The sequence below is a fragment of the Oryza sativa genome, chromosome 10 (assembly GCF_034140825.1).
Source record: "Oryza sativa Japonica Group chromosome 10, ASM3414082v1".
NCBI lineage: Eukaryota > Viridiplantae > Streptophyta > Magnoliopsida > Poales > Poaceae > Oryza > Oryza sativa.
Window position 1 is genome coordinate 4600861 of NC_089044.1, and position 16163 is coordinate 4617023.

Consider the following 16163-nt stretch of genomic DNA (forward strand, 5'->3'; position numbering starts at 1 on the left):
ATATAAGATTATTTTATTTGTAATTAGACTTAGTATATAATTATTTACTAGCTAGGGTTGTATAATATACGTCACCTAGACTTAGCTTATATCACGATTTGTAATTAGACTTAGCACGTAAGGTTGTGTAGGGTTCTAATGTACGACATTTACACTTAGCATACATGACTTAGATTGTTAAAACATAAATGTCTCGTGACTTAGCAGATGTTTCTTGTATCAACAGATGGCTGACCGCGATGAGGAACAGATATTGTACGATACAATCGCGGAGGGAAGCAGCCAGTACTGGAATGAAGAAGAGGGGAACGAGGATCCAAACCAGTACTTGAACGAGGAAGGGAACGTGGAGAGGGATGCGGAGGGGAACCAGCAGGGGCACGTGGAAAGGGATGTGGAGGGGAACCAGGAGGAGGAGGCTAGTGGTAATCAACCCTCCGTTGGACAGAAGAGGGCACGCGGGCAACGAGGTGCAGCGAAGAAGCTTGAGGGTCGGCACATCATAACGGAAGTGGAAGAAGATGGACGTCCTAGTGCCCCGGCCGAAGCCGCCAAGAACTATGTACGTCACAGTGGTTGGGTTGTGCGGGATAACGTGCCTGTCAGTACGGTGTACTGGCGAAGAACAAGGGCACGCGGAGATCATGAGAGCTTTGTCCCAGATTCGGAGAAAGAGATGCTGTGGACCACAATGCTCGAGACATTCACCCTTCCTGCGGGTACAGAGGACAAAGTGAAAAGGTGGACTCTGAAGAAAATGGCAGAACAGTTTCAGAGCTTCAAGGGAGATCTGTACCAGAAGTATATACTGAAGGGGCAGACACCGAACTTCGACACATTCCCAAAGCTAAGGGATCACTGGGACGAGTTCGTTGCATATAAGACAGGTGAACAAGGGAAGGCGATGATGGAAAGAAACAAAGAAAATGCCGCCAAGAAGAAGTACCATCACCACTTGGGGTCAGGAGGCTATAGCGTCGCGATGCCGAAGTGGGAGCAGATGGAGGCTAGCTTGATTGAGAGGGGTATCGAACCGGCAACAGCCAATTGGCCGGAACGATCGAAGTTCTGGTACTATGCTCACGGTGGAACGCTCAACCCAGCTGATGGCTCACTGGTCTTCGGCTATCAGATACAAGAGGCTGCGCGACGACTAACAGATGCAGTGGAAGCCTCCTCTCAGGGCACGTTCCGACCAGACAGAGATAGGGACGAGCTGACACTCGCCCTGCAGACTCCAGAGCATCCAGGACGAACTCGAGGGAAAGGGGTGATTCCTTGGAAGATTGGTTTCAAGGAGGACATCCACACGTACAGGAGTCGGATGAGGAGCAAGAGAGATACCGAGGCGAAGATTGCAGACCTAGAGTTCCGGGTATCGAGCTACGAACTCAACATGCAAGAGGAGGTGGCAAGGAAGGTTTATGAACGCATGGCCGCACATCGGTCCCATGATCCCTAGCCGACCATTCCTCCTGCAATGGTGAGCCCGTCAGGAAACCGTAGCAGCTGCGCCTCAACGGGGCAGGTAGGATCACAGAGCATGGACGCCATGCAAACACAGGACGAATCGACCTGTTCCGTTGATGACATCACTCAGCGGACACCATGTGAGCTGCATATTCCTTTGAAGAACTTATCAATAAAGGTAAGATTTAGCCATTCCGCTAGTTGCTGCTTATATATGTTGATTACTAATAAATAATCTCTCACAACATGAAGGTGGCGTCGGGCATGGCCATCCCAACGGACCCTTCAGGTACTTACCACTGCAGGCCGATTCCAGCAGGATACTCCAAGGTCGAAGTTGAGTTGGTCGAAGGCGCGTACGAGGACCTCGAGCTGGATTACCCTGGAAGAGACGGTGAGACGCATCTACGAGACACATGCCATGCCATTATTCTATGGCGCAGGCGGTACATCATCCTCCCTGGGCGACAAGCGGCGTCTTGTGCACCATCTCCTCCGGCTCCGCCATCTCCTCCTCAGGATCCTGCACCGTCTCCTCCTCATGCTCCGCCAGCACCGTCTCCACCTCAGGCTCCAGCATCGACTCCTCAGGATCCTGCACCGACTCCTCCTCGTGCTCCCACACCTACTCCCCCGCAAGCTCCTCTTCCGGCACCTTCAAAGTCAAGGCCCCCCCAGCTCCACCGCTTGCCCACATAAGGGCAACAAAGAAGGCGAAAGTTGACGCCGCCAAGAACAAGGACCCGGGGTACGATTGCACGCAAGAGGAGCTTGACGCTTACGTTGCATCAGAAGTCAAGAGACAATTCAAGCCTCGAAGTCCAGAAAAGAAGATTCCTATAGACCTTAGTGTCAGGAACTTCTTCAGGGGTATGTCTGCATCTGTCAAGGAGGCCATCAAGCTATCGGACTATGAGCGAACGCTGAAGAAAGCATCTTCTGGAAAGTCCAAACCAGTCCCTCAGCTTGGAGAGCAACCAAACCAGGAGATCGAGCCGTTGGTGACCGGTAAAGAAATGACGATAGAACAATTTATTACTGACACCGGTCTAACTACGGATCAATTGCTAGGAGTCGCACCAATCGAAAAGGCGGAAGTGAAATACATGTACGAACTCGGTAAAACGCTTGTCAAGCCTGAGCTGCTGCAGTCCCTACCCACACAAATGTACAAGTTCCATCAGCTGTACATGGAGATGAGCGCCACAGGTAGAGAGATGATCGGAGCGAGGATCAGGGACACGGACTTCTTGCAAGGAGATGACATTCTCTGGATCAATTTCAGGGGAATCTACGAACTATACCAGCTGGACGCCCTCGACGTCTCTATTATGAGTTGCTGGATTTTGTAAGTATATCGTTCAGTTAGATTTCTTACTATACGTCTCCTTTAATTAATTAGGTCCTTGTATATAAGTAGACCATAGAAAATAATATACTCCCTTTTATCGTTGTAGAATGGAGATTCAAAGGGCCCGACGGCGGAGGGTTTTCGATACTGGATTCATCGACCCTCGGAAAGTAAACGTCGCAATGCTCGACCAATATCCACAAGAAACAGAGGACAATCTCGTCCATCTCCTGAAGGCGCAGCATTACAAGACGTTCATACTGTTGCCATACAACACAGAGTTAGTTTAATTTTACTGTCTTCCTACATACCAAATTTCATTCCCGTACGAACTTGCTAAGTGTTTCATATGTAATGCATCCCACGCACATTGCAGATTCCACTGGGTGCTTTTACTCATCGACCTGGAGGCCTGCACCGTCAACGTATATGACTCAATGGATAAAAAAGAGTCTACGTTTGACAAGGTTTTCGAACTTATAGACAGGTACCGTCATAAGTTCCTTTGTTAATTAAGAAAATCTTGTTATGTTAATTGCTACTACGAATCATAGCTTTAAACTCCATGTAGGGCTTGGTATCGGTTCCGTCATTTGGTCCGCGGCAAATGGAGAGAAAGACTTAGGCGGAAGTTCAAATTTCCTGTGAGTACACATGCTCTACATTTATATCTCTCCGATTCAAATACATACAAGTGTATATTAATTAGATCTCTCGTTGTTTGTCATTTATTTGTAGTGCGCAAAGCAAAAGCAGGGAACTAACTTGTGCGGCTATTACGTGTGCGAGTATTGCCACTGCCTTGCAGACCAAATCATCACCACAAGAGAGCTCGATGTACGTACAAATAAATTCAAAATTTCATTACGTAGCGATTTCTTGTTTAATTACTAATCAATTTCATACATTCATATAGTTTATTCGCATGAGGGATAACCTGACCACACACAAGGAATTTATCGCGGCGGTTCAAGAACAACTCATGGGATTCATCAACGAAGAAATCCTTGATCCCAAGGGTGAATTCTACTACGACGGAAACACAATTCACCGGTCCTTAGCTTCTGAGCTAGCAGCGAGTACTACTACGTTGAAATCGTAGCTAGCTAGGACATATAATGGATTGTAATTAATACATGACTACATATGTTTCTATATGCATGTGTACACATTTTCTATAATGTAAATATATTTTGTTCATATATATATCTATATACATATGCATTTGCATAACATATATATGTATAAATACATATATATATATGTATGCATATATATGTATTGAAACATATATATGCATGGTTTATATATATATATATATATAAACCATGCAGCAACAGGGGCATGCAAAAAAAAAAAAGGTCAGCTCTATCTTTAGTCCCGGTTGGTAACACCAACCGGAAGTAAAGATGGCTCAGCCGGCCACGTGGCTGAGCCATCTTTAGTCCCGGTTGGTGTTACCAACCGGGACTAAAGATCGATCTTTACTCCCGGTTATTTCACCCGGGACTAAAGATAGCGATCTTTAGTCCCGGATTGGTACTCCCGGTTTGGAAACCGGGACTAAAGGGGGGTTACGAACCGGGACTACAAAGGGTTTCTCCACCAGTGTTGTGATGAGCTTTCACAAGTTATTGGTTCAGGTACAAATATTGAAGAATCAGATATTGGCCAATTGCCTTACCTTCAAGCTGTGGTGAAAGAAACGTTTCGGCTGCATCCTCCAGTACCATTATTGTTGCCACGCCAAGCTGAAACGACAACAAACATAGCAGGTTACACAATACCAAAAGGCGCACGAGTTTTCGTAAATGTGTGGGCTATAGGCAGACACAAGGATACATGGTCTCAACCGGAAAAATTTATGCCTGAGAGATTTTTCGAAAGAAATATTGATTTTAGGGGAGTGCATTTTGAGCTCATTCCATTTGGTGCAGGTCGCCGGATATGCCCTAGAATGCCATTGGCAAATAGGATGGTGCATTTAGTTCTGGGATCATTGTTAAACCAGTTCAAATGGAATCTACCTGTTGACATTGAAAGGAATGGGATAGATATGTCAGAGAAGTTCGGCTTGACACTTGTAAAGGCCATCCCTCTCTGCGCTCTTGTTACACCAATTTCAGTCGAGTCAGGTGATCATTAAGAATGATCGATAATTTGAATTGTCATTATAAATTGTCCCTGCTTTGGGTTTACTAATATCATTTTTGTGGCAACAAAACGAAACATTTTCATCAGAATCTGGAGATCATATCTCGTTGTACTGTACTAGAATAACTTGATTTTCCTGCAAAATGGACTTAATTAGTTTAGAATTTCAATACTTGTATATTATTTGTCGTTATTACTGAAAAACGTAGGTTTTCCTTTCTTTTCCAAGACTACCTAGTGTTCTTAAACAGATTTTTAAGTCCTGTAATCTGATGAATCATATATAGGAAATGGACTAATTTCTACTTGAGTTAATTGAAAGTTCAAGTTACATATAAATCCCAGCTGGAAAAAAGAAGTTATACGGTGAGCAGCAAAAGTTGCCTTTAAGAGTCCAATAGTCACCACTGAAAACTATAGCTTGAGTCAGAGGCGGTGCTAGAAAAATAACGAAGAGTAGGGCTGAATCAATGTATTTCAATTGGACACAATGCATTTTCAAAATTCTCATACAACTTTTAAGGGATTTGAAGAGGATTTTGGAGTTGTGGCTGTCCTAGGTCTTCGATCCACCTTTGCTTTAGGGTAACATATGATTGAAAAAAATGTAGCCATAGGACAAATACAGATATAGAATAGGAATACACGTGTAAAAGAAGTAATGAAAAAACACATGAAACCATAGCAATTGTTTGTTTGGATGGTGTCGAATCTGGAATTAGGCAATAATAAACGGGGGTAGCGCTTGAGACCTAAAAGTTGATGAAGGCGGAGACAAGGATTTAGATAGGTTTAAGCCCTCAATGAGAGGTAATACCCCACTCCTATTTGGGGATTTGAATCTGCCGAGCTATGTATTGATCTAATAATATGATTGTGAATCTACCCCCAAAGAGGCATCCTGCCCTCCTTATATAAGCGAAGGAGCAGTCTTACAAGATAGAAAATTATCCCAACACGGATTAACTTTCCTATATCTAATATACAAACTTAACATACTAGGACTTTATTAAAAAAAGAATAAGTACATAAAAAAGGGAAATTACAACAAAGAGATCCAATTAAGAACTGCTCCCTCCGTTTCAAAATGTTTGAAACCGTTGACTTTTTAGCACATGTTTTACCGTTCATCTTATTCAAAAAATTTGTAAAATATGTAAAACTATATGTGTACATGAAAGTATATTGGACAATGAATCAAATAATATGAAAAGAATAAATAATTACTTAAATTTTTTGAATAAGACGAATGGTCAAACACGTACTAAAAAGTCAACGGTGTCAAACATTTTGAAACGGAGGGAGTACATCTTTGTATATCTCATTCAGCCGAAACAACAACATGAGGAGATCCGCCTTAAGGAGCTGCCCCATGAATCTAAGGAGGGGGCTTTATGATCAAAGATGAAACCATTCCTTTGCCTCCAAATATTCCAAGCCCCATAAAGAAATTTTTTTCATGAAACAATGGCCTTCGTAACAGTTTCTCGAGTGCACCAACATATTGTCCAGGCTCAAAGATGTGTCCCAAGAGATACCAAGAACATACCAGCATGACGTTGCAAAGGGACACTGTAAAAAGAGATGCAATCTCAAGGTGGTGAATTAGGTCATGATCATCTGATAGGTATTGATAACTCTTGATTTGATGGAAACTTGACACAGACGATCTGTCTTCCGATCAACACAATCTGAACCCTGCAATCGTAGCACCATCTCTCCTATGGTTATCAAACGTGCGTTGCCCGGTTGATCTCGTCGAGAAGGCTAATCCCTGCATGAGAATTGAAGAACACAAGTAAGAACAAGCTAGATTGCAACTAAATTGCATATGAATTATTAAGATTAGAAATTGGGGTTCCACAAACTGAACAAGTGGCGGAACTACATTGGCAGAAATAAATCTAAGCAAAACCCGAGTCTAAACTATGAAGGCTACTAAATGAATATGATTTGGGACATCCTAGGGTTTCCCTAGACACACACCCCTTTGGGCTTAGCCCACAACACAATTACAAGGCCCAAAGCCTAAATCAGATTTGGACTAGATAAGGTATGTGACTTGTTTTGAAAATTCCTGACAACTCAGTAAGAATTTTGACGTGGGACCAAAACCATTTGAACAAAGACTCCATAAGCTTTCCAACTAGTACTCATGGGCCCCAATATTCCATTTAGATCAGGGGCTAGGTTCATTTGAAATTGATGCTGTTAAGAGACCCAAATCTGAATCCAAAACATATAGAAATTCATCTCTTGTCTTGTATGGACCAAAATTGACATGGTGAGATAGGAGTGGACTTGAAGATGATCTTAGGTCGATCCCTAGTCAACTTCTTTGATCATCTATGCATTCATTACACTCAAGTCTCTTTTCTTTCACCCAAGCAAGTATCACTGCAAACGAAAACACACCAAACTCGTTGTGTAGCAACATTTGTTTAAATATATAACATGTAAATCTTACATAGAAAGCATGCACCTTTGGTTTATGAATATATAATATAGCCGTGGTCTTATCCAAGCTAGTGATGTCCTCATAATTTTGTGTTAACCTTTGAGGTGGCCTTATCTTCCATAACCAAAGGAAATGAGGAGGTGGTTGCATGGCCCTAAAGTTTAAGGCATAATACTTCTGAGAAGAGTATTTAAGATTTCCCCAAATGTAAGCCCAAATATCATTCTCCTGAGATAGGTTAACCTCCTCCAACATTGCAGATAAGGCTCGCAGTTCTTGAAAGGCTTGAAGAGATAGAGGCAGCTGAAAATTATCTTTCAAGTCTACAGAGATAAAGTTATGAACCAAAATCTTAGTATTTCCAGCAAAAGAATATAATCATAGCATGTGAGAGGACAGAGGAGGTTTATCATTCCAAACATCATCCCTGAATGACCAAGAAATTCCATCTCCCACTAAGCATCTTGCAATTCCCCTAAAGAAGTCTGTTAACTTGCAAACATATGTCCACCAAAAAGAACATTTGAGAGTGCTTAAGTGATGTACCCCATTTCCATATTAAGAGTCCCAGAATAGGTTAACCCATTGTAAATTTCTTCTGTTATAAAACTTATCAAGATACTTCAAAAGGAGGGCTTGATTCTGAATGGAAAGATCTATGACTCCCAAACCTCCCTTATTCTTAGGTCTGCAATTATTATCCCATGCAGACAAATATTTTTTTCTTTGAGTTCACATCAGAACCCCTCCATAAGCAATGCCTCTTTTCCCTATCAATGTTGTCAATGAATGTTTTAGGCAGCTGCAAAGTTGTCACACCCTGATTTTTGTTTCAGGATTTATAAATTATTTAATAAATTATTATTAGAATTTATATTAAATGTTCATTAATTTACAAGTGAAGTTAAATGTGGGAAATAAAATTTCCTAAATATAAAGCATGGATGGATTTAATTTTTATTAAACTCTCCATGGTTAATTATACTCTCTGGAATTTTCTCGGATTTTTCGGAGCTCAATTCCTAATTTTAATCATACAAAGAGCATTTCAGTAATTACCCACATATTAAATTAATCATTAAATGGTCTAATTATAATTTTGTTAAGTACTTTGAGTGTCCAAGTATTTTCACGATTTTTCTTGAAATTATTTGAGCATTGGAAGTATTTTTAATAACTCAAAGATCATTTAAGTGATTATTTTAATTGGGAAAGTAATAAAATCCTCCTCCTCAGCTTGAGCCATTTTCAGCCCATTCCTTCCTTTCCTTCCTCTCTCTTCCGCCGGCCCAACCTGAGCCGCCTCCTCTCCTCTCAGCCTAGCCGGAAAAGTCTAATTTACCTCCCTGGCACTGTTCATCTTCCAGCTCTGGACAGAGCCGAGCCGCCCGTGCTGTGCCCTGTGCAGCCGCCGCTTCCTCCGTTAAATCTCGCCTCCCCGTTGCTCCTTTTTCCAATTTAGTTGAGGGGAAATATTCCTCTTATCCTCCTCTATCTTTACCCCCAAAAAATCGGAGCTAATCGTTGAGTATCTTATCCGAATCGAACTCGTTTTCGAGTTTATCTCCAAAACCGAGTTTTTGATTTTCCGGATCGATTTCTTGCGGGAGGAGTCCGATCTCTTCAATCCAAGGCTATAAATAGGACCCCCTAGTCCACCTCTTTCGTTTGCCCCCTCTCCCGTGGTCTCCCGTGCCTCGTAGCGCTGCCGCCACGTGCTCCACCCCGCCGTCGTCGCCGGCCGAGCTCCATCCGCGTCGCGCCGCCGCCTCCGTCGTCGCCGCCGGTCGCCGTCACCGCCGTAAGGTGCGCCGAGGTGTGGAGAAGCCCGGCCGCTCTCTCCCCGCTGTCGCCGGTCACCGGAGTCCCGTCGCCACCGCCGACCGAAGCCGCGCCGCCAATAGACCTCGTCGCCGGCCGTCGTCGTTCGTCGTTTGGTTCGAGGGTGAGTACCGTTGGGTTCGTCTCGTCGTCCTCTACGTGTTCATGTCCTCCAAAGTCGCAGCCGACCATCCAATCTCCGGCGAGGTCGCCATCTTGGTCCGGCCATTGATGAGGTCATCATGACGTCATCATCGTTTTTCTTTTTCCTGTTTTTCTAATAGATTAAATCTTCGGAAATTCATAACTAAATCATCGTAACTCGGTTTTGAGTGGTTCAAGTTGCTAAATTCATCTAAAATCATGATCTACATGTTTGTTTATTTTATATGTATTGTTTATTTGGTTTTTATTAGTCTTTTTCTTCGTTTTACGTGTTAGCTTGTCGTTTCCGTCGTTGCGAAGGTTCGTGAGTGCGTCGGAAGTGATCAAGAAGATTAATTGAAGACCGATTATTGCAAGGCAAGTCACACAGATCCTAAACACAATCCTTTGAGCATGTTGATCCTATATTTAAATTCTCTATTTATTTCAACTGTGCATTTATTTTCGAATGTCACCGGGTGGTGTGAACTTATTCCTTTGTTATGGCCAATTTGCATTGATTACTTTATTCCTTGATACCTTGGGTTATTATAACTTGACTAGTTGGGCTTTATATATTGGTTCAGCTAGATATTAGTTATGATTGCTTAGCCATGCTTAGAAACATTAGCACACTATTGGGATCACTTATGACTCACTATTATTTAAGGATGGCTTAATGATAGTTCACGATGGTTAATCGTGATTGGTTAATTAATTACTTGCCAACTAAAACTTGATAATGGTGGGTTGTGAGCACATGGTTTTGAGAGTCGTGCTCATGACAATTAAGGACCGGTTCGCGAGCTACTGCTGTGAAACATTTATCGTGCCAACCACAAGCCAGCGTGGGCAACGGCTTTATCTTTTGTGTAGCATGATTCATTATAGTGCGCCAGACTGAGAAGTGGCGAGAAGTCCACGGGGGTCGCTGGGGAGTCCATGCCTTGTTTATAAGGGGGTGATTATGATCCAGGAAATGTGCGCTGTAATGGGTTATGTTGTGCAAGGGGTATTGTCACAACTCCTTTCCGAGGTACCGTGGTGGTATTGAGGCACATGGTGACATGATGTGGGGTTGTGTCTTGTGGGTACAGTGGTACACCTCTGGCCAGAGTAAAACTATTCGAATAGCCGTGCCCGCGGTTATGGGCGGGTTGAGCAATGTTTTTCGTGATTAGTCTCACACCTCTCACAATAATTATGGATGTTAATACCTGATAATAATTTGCTTAGCTCCTGGTTTGGAGTTAGATCTGTACAGCCGGGTATGGTTGTTCAGGATGGTTGGGCCTGTGCAGCATGGGTGTGCTGTTCAGTGTTGATTAAAATTTTTAATTAATTACTCTACTGTTTTACTACTCTTAATTCTTTGCTAAATGCTGCTTTCGCAAATGAGCCTATATTATGCCATCCTTTGGTATCCTTGTGCACTTGCATATTTGCTGTGTGGCTTGTTGAGTATGTTATATGCTCATTCTTGCAATAATCAATCAAACCTCAGTTGAAGATAAAGGATCCAGAAGGAGAAGACGTTTGGCTTATACCCCAGTTGAGCTGCCTGTGAGAGTGGAGCTGAAGCCATCGCTAGACCGTTAATTCCGCTGCTGTTTTCTTTTCTTTGTAAGTATGTAACGTTATTATTAAGATGGATTTGTATATTAAATTGTCAGTTTGTGTACCTCGGCTGATTCCTGGACGAGGATTTTATGCACAAATTAGTTCGAAAATTACTAGTGAATTTCCGGGCGTGACAAAAGTGCACATGTAATAGGTTGGCAAGGAAGAAATGATCTCAATTAACCAAAGCGAGTCTATCACCATAGGATGAAAGAGCTGAATTAGCATATAGTCTTCTCTCGATTCTATCAACAATGGGAGCAAAATCAACCACTCTAGTCTTAGTAGTTCCAAGGGGTAAGCTAAGGTATGTGAAAGGTAGTGTACCAATCTAACAACCAAAGACACCTGCCAACATTTGTGCTTTCTCTTCATCAACATTTATTAGTGTCAGACATTTATGATAATTTACCGTGAGACGTGTCCCTTGTGCAAAAGTCTAAAGTAGAGCCTCCAAGGTGAACAATTCTCTTCCACAATTATCTTCCACAAGCTTTGACATACAGAAGGATGTCATCGGCATGTTAAACAACTGAAAATTTGGGTCACTTTCAATAGGGATAGGTTTAGACAGAAGTCCAAGAAGATTTGCCTTGTTGATTATGGCCTGTAGCAATTCTGCTCCAAGGACATGAGCACTAGAGACAAAGGATCTCCCTATCTAATTCCTATTTTACAATGAAAAATTATTGGCTCGGTTTTTTAGTGCCGGTTAATTAAAAAACTGACACCTATGATATTGGTATTGATTTTTACTATAGAACTTGCACCTATAGTTGCCGAAGGTTTCCTATGAGCCTTTTCCCGTGAGGGTGGTAAATGGTTTATAGGTGTCGGTTTTGCTAACACCTATTAAGGGTTTTGTAGTAGTGTTGGCACCCATGGGTATGCACAACTACGCAAGGAAGTACAAAAATTTTCATATGCATGACTGAAATGTTCCTTCCCGTGGAATAACTCACCTAGGTTGAAATTCTAGATTTGACACAGGTGTTCACATTTACGGCTAATTATTCTTTCGGTGATAGATGACGTGTTACGCTCGTGATGACTCCGTCAATTTCAGAATATGCCGGCCAATCTTTTGAAGGTGCTTATAGAGGTAGAGTGTGCGTTTGTGCGTTTTCGCAGCCGGCTCGGTAGGCAACTATGCCACCGGCCGGGCCTTGAGGGAGCACTAGATCTTACGGCTATAGGCCAAGGAAGTGCCATATCCGGCTGCTGTGGGCTACTAAGGGTGCTTTGTTCCAAAACAGGAGTTTTTCCCTATCGAGTAGCTAAAACCTCAAAGTCTACACTATAGTAAAATGTATCTTTTCTCATTATGTATACATAGAAAATTAATTCTTGAGGCAAGGTGGTGTCACAAAGCGTCTCTAGCATCTCTAATTCTTATTGAGTTTGATGATTGTCTCTAGATAAAATGTATGGCGCTCCACACAAGTTTTCTGCTGTAGCATTGTAAATATGGAGTCAAAACATGATATATATCTTAGCTCTTAACTCAAGATTAATTGCACAGTTACGTAAAGGATTAAGGATAGCTACGCCCACTGGATGTGCAGTCAACGTTTCGCTCTAGGCTTGGTATACTTCATACAGGGATATGATTTGCAATCATGATACTCCATCTAATATGTTGACTCTGGACTATAGAAACCGAGAGAAGATATGTTTCGTCCTCGTTTACTGCATGCATGTGTCTACACCTCTCAGTACGTTGTGTCACTTCTACGTTTGCTTTCTTGTCCTACAAGACACTAGCAGGATATATAACATGCATGCATGTTTTATATAAACCTGGTCCAATCCTTGATAATCAATGACTTTAAGATCTGAGCATTTGTCTATTATTCAGATTTTTCTTGCTTATCTAAATGTGTCTCTAAAATATGGCAAATTTGTGAGTCATTGTTACAAAAAGCAGTATGTATAACTATATAAAGCAAAAATTATGATTTTTTGTTCCAATCTTGAATTTTTTATTTAAATAGAGTTGCACCCATTTTTAAGGACGAAAAATGATTTTTCACATGTGGTTTGTTACGAAACCGTCAACAAAATTAGACATATTTTCACTAGACTGAAAATATATATTTTCACACGTGGTTAATTAGAAAAATACAGCGATTAAACAATATCATTGACGACCATATGGAGACGACCCTAGATAAATGATAAACAAATAAGAAATTGCTGTCTCTGCTTATGAATAATTGCCAGTTTAAAGCAAATAGGTTTTAAGTGTTTTGTACATGTTGGTAAAACACTTTTGATTACAAATCTAATGGTACAAATTTGATGTTAAATGTCCCTTGGTCTCAAAATATATGAGATCATACTTGTCCCAAGTCAAAAATAAATTTCACCAAATTTATAGAAAATAATAACATACTTACAATATCAAATAAGCATAATTAGATCCATTATTAAAAAATCATAGGTTACTTATTTGATGTAGTAAATGTTAATACTCTTGTTAAAAAACTTTATCAAACTTTGATAAGTTAAATTTAGAACAATCCTATGATCCTTATATTTTAGGATCAGGGGAGATTATGCAAAGGATCTTATTGGTCAAAGCAAGACAATTAAAGTCAAAACTACAGTAACAATTATCTTTGGTGCCTGGTATACCACGGGATCCTGTTCGTACAAGACGATGCAAATTTGGTATCAGATTATCTGCACAATATCTGGTACCCCATAGGTACCGGGCATTAATACATGTCAAGTACAAAACTGATACCTCGTTGGTCTCGGTCATTACCTAACAATATCGCGCCAGTACACATCAATATCAGTCGAAACTTATTGGATATCAGATCTGAGCTAAGAGGAGTGAGAGAAGAATTAAGGGATAGAGATGGTTACCTGTGCAACGGCACACCCCATCCTCCATCAGCATGGCGGCGCTTCCCGGCGGCGGTTCGAGGGGGTGGTCCAGGTAATAACTGGACCACCCTCAATTTTGGCTCAGAATGACCCTTCTATCCAAATTCGACCCAAATCTACTCTATAGACATGACCAGTTAGACTATTTATATTGTTTTTTTATTTTTAAACTAAAACGTTAGTACGTTCTTTGAGAAAATTTTGCTATGTAAATTGAGTTTTTGGTATTTTGAAATTTTGTAGTGTGGAATAAGACCACCCATGATTTTTTTTTGGAACCACCGTACCACTGGCGGTTCCCATCCTCTCTCGGTGGAGGGCCCACCATAGACAACGCCGACACAGAGCAACCTCCCCTTTTATTCACCGACACTACTACAAAACACCTCATAGCTAGGTATCGGCAAAAAGGTATCGGTTTATTTAAAACCGACATCTATTACCGTTTTCCACCTCTATAGACTGAAAAATATAGATAAAATATGGTACCTATATTTATATTATAGGTGTCGGTTCTAGATAAAAACCAGCACCTATAATATTAGTAACAGTTTTTTTTTAAAAAAGTACCTAATAAATTGTAGGTGCCGATTTAAAAAAAAGGTACCTATAGTTTATTATAGGTACCGGTTTTATAAAACCGACACCTATACAGAGGTCAGAGGCAGACAAGCTGGCCGACTTATCCAGCTACCTGCCCATACTTATCCATATATTATATCTCGCCATCCATCCCCCTCCTCTAACATCTCTCTCTCGCTCCTCTCCTCTCCCTTTGCCTTCCTATCTGGCAGAGCAGCGGCGGTGGCCCTCTCCCGGCCCAGGAGCCCTACCCCCTTCTCTCCTCCAACTTGGCAGGAAGTGGAGAGGTAGCGGCCGCCCCTGGGTGGTGGCAGCTGACGTGGAGGCCGGTGAGATCGCAGCAGAGGGGGCCGTGGTGGTGGTGGAGGAGGCTCGTTGGCCCCCTCCCTCTCGGCGACCCTCCCCCTTCTCCTACAGATCCAGAGATGGCGGCGGTGGAGAAGACTGCGGGCGAGGTGGTGGCCGACGCAGAGGCTGGTGCGGCGAGGTGGTGGCGGCGGCGACGGTGGTGGTGGAGGCTTGCGAGCATAGTACAAAAAACCAGGCCAGAGGTTGACCCGCTCTGGCCGTCGGTTCACCGGTCGAACTGCCGGATTTTATTTATTTATATTATATTTGATTTGCCTTATTTTAAATATAGAACCATCACAAATTGGTGAAAATATGCATAAACAAACAAGTATATCTTTTATTATATGGCCACAACATAAAAATAAAATAAATGTAGTGTGGTAACATAATAAATTCATAGTCATAGAACAAATTAAAAACCGGTTCATTTCTTAAAAACCGCCACTGGTTCACTGGTTCCCATGAAACTGTCTGGTTCAGCGTTTTTGACCGGTTCGATTGCAGGGACGGTCTTTTTGCTAAACCGAGCCGCCAAGGTTGTGCCAGTTCCGGTTTTTTTCCAGTTCAACCGCTAGTCCGGCCCCCTTTTTTTTTTTTTACTATGCCCCCAGCGCGGCGTGGGGTGGCGGCCGGCACAGCGCGTAGGCCGGCGCGGTGAGGTGGCGGCGCAGTCGCCGGATCGGCTCCATCGGCGATTTTTAAAAAGAAAATACTATAGGTGCTGGTTGTGGGTGAAGAACCGGCACCTATATTCTCTATAGGTGCTGGTTCTAAAACCGGCACCTATATCTATGAGTATTAATGCCGACCAATAGATGTCGGCCGAAAACCAGCACCTATAATGATTTATGTACTAGTGCCACCATCGATCCCCCACACCTCCACAATCGAGCAGAGAGCAGGATAAGACCAAGACGAGCGTATAGGGGTGCGTGGAGCGAGGGCATGAGAAGGAAGAGCAGCGGAACGGAGCGAACTGGGACGCAAGGGGTATCGTCCTGATGCATGGGGACGGGATCCCGGTGTATAGTTTTCCCGTTATTTTTTGACCGAGGGCAAGAAATAAATGGCCAGATGCGGAAGTCTTGTTTTCGCAATGGACAATGGTAAGTCGTTACTCGTTAATTGGCAGCAGAAGCGAAGGATATGAAAGTTGAAACTAGCTAGCCAGCTACGTACGACTCGATTGAATACACCTACGTCGTTGAAATAGAGAATACGACGTTCTAGTAGCCACTTTTGCAGTAACAAGCAACCTCTCACCTTAGTCAGCTAGCTAGCGCATGTTAATTTGCAGATATCGGAAGCAATCAACTT

General features: G+C 42.4%; 1 long non-coding RNA gene across 3 annotated transcripts; it reads left to right on the top strand.

Annotated features, from left to right (window-relative positions):
- The first annotated feature begins 8781 nt into the window (after nucleotides 1-8781).
- LOC136353489 (uncharacterized) lies at nucleotides 8782-11079 on the top strand. Of its 3 annotated transcripts, XR_010736854.1 has the most exons (3): nucleotides 8782-9378; nucleotides 9696-9776; nucleotides 10903-11079. It is a non-coding gene; the product is annotated as an uncharacterized lncRNA (long non-coding RNA). The 3 variants fall into 3 exon arrangements; XR_010736855.1 differs by having other exon boundaries at nucleotides 8782-9490; nucleotides 9696-11079; XR_010736853.1 differs by having other exon boundaries at nucleotides 9696-11079.
- Nucleotides 11080-16163: the final 5084 nt, after the last annotated feature.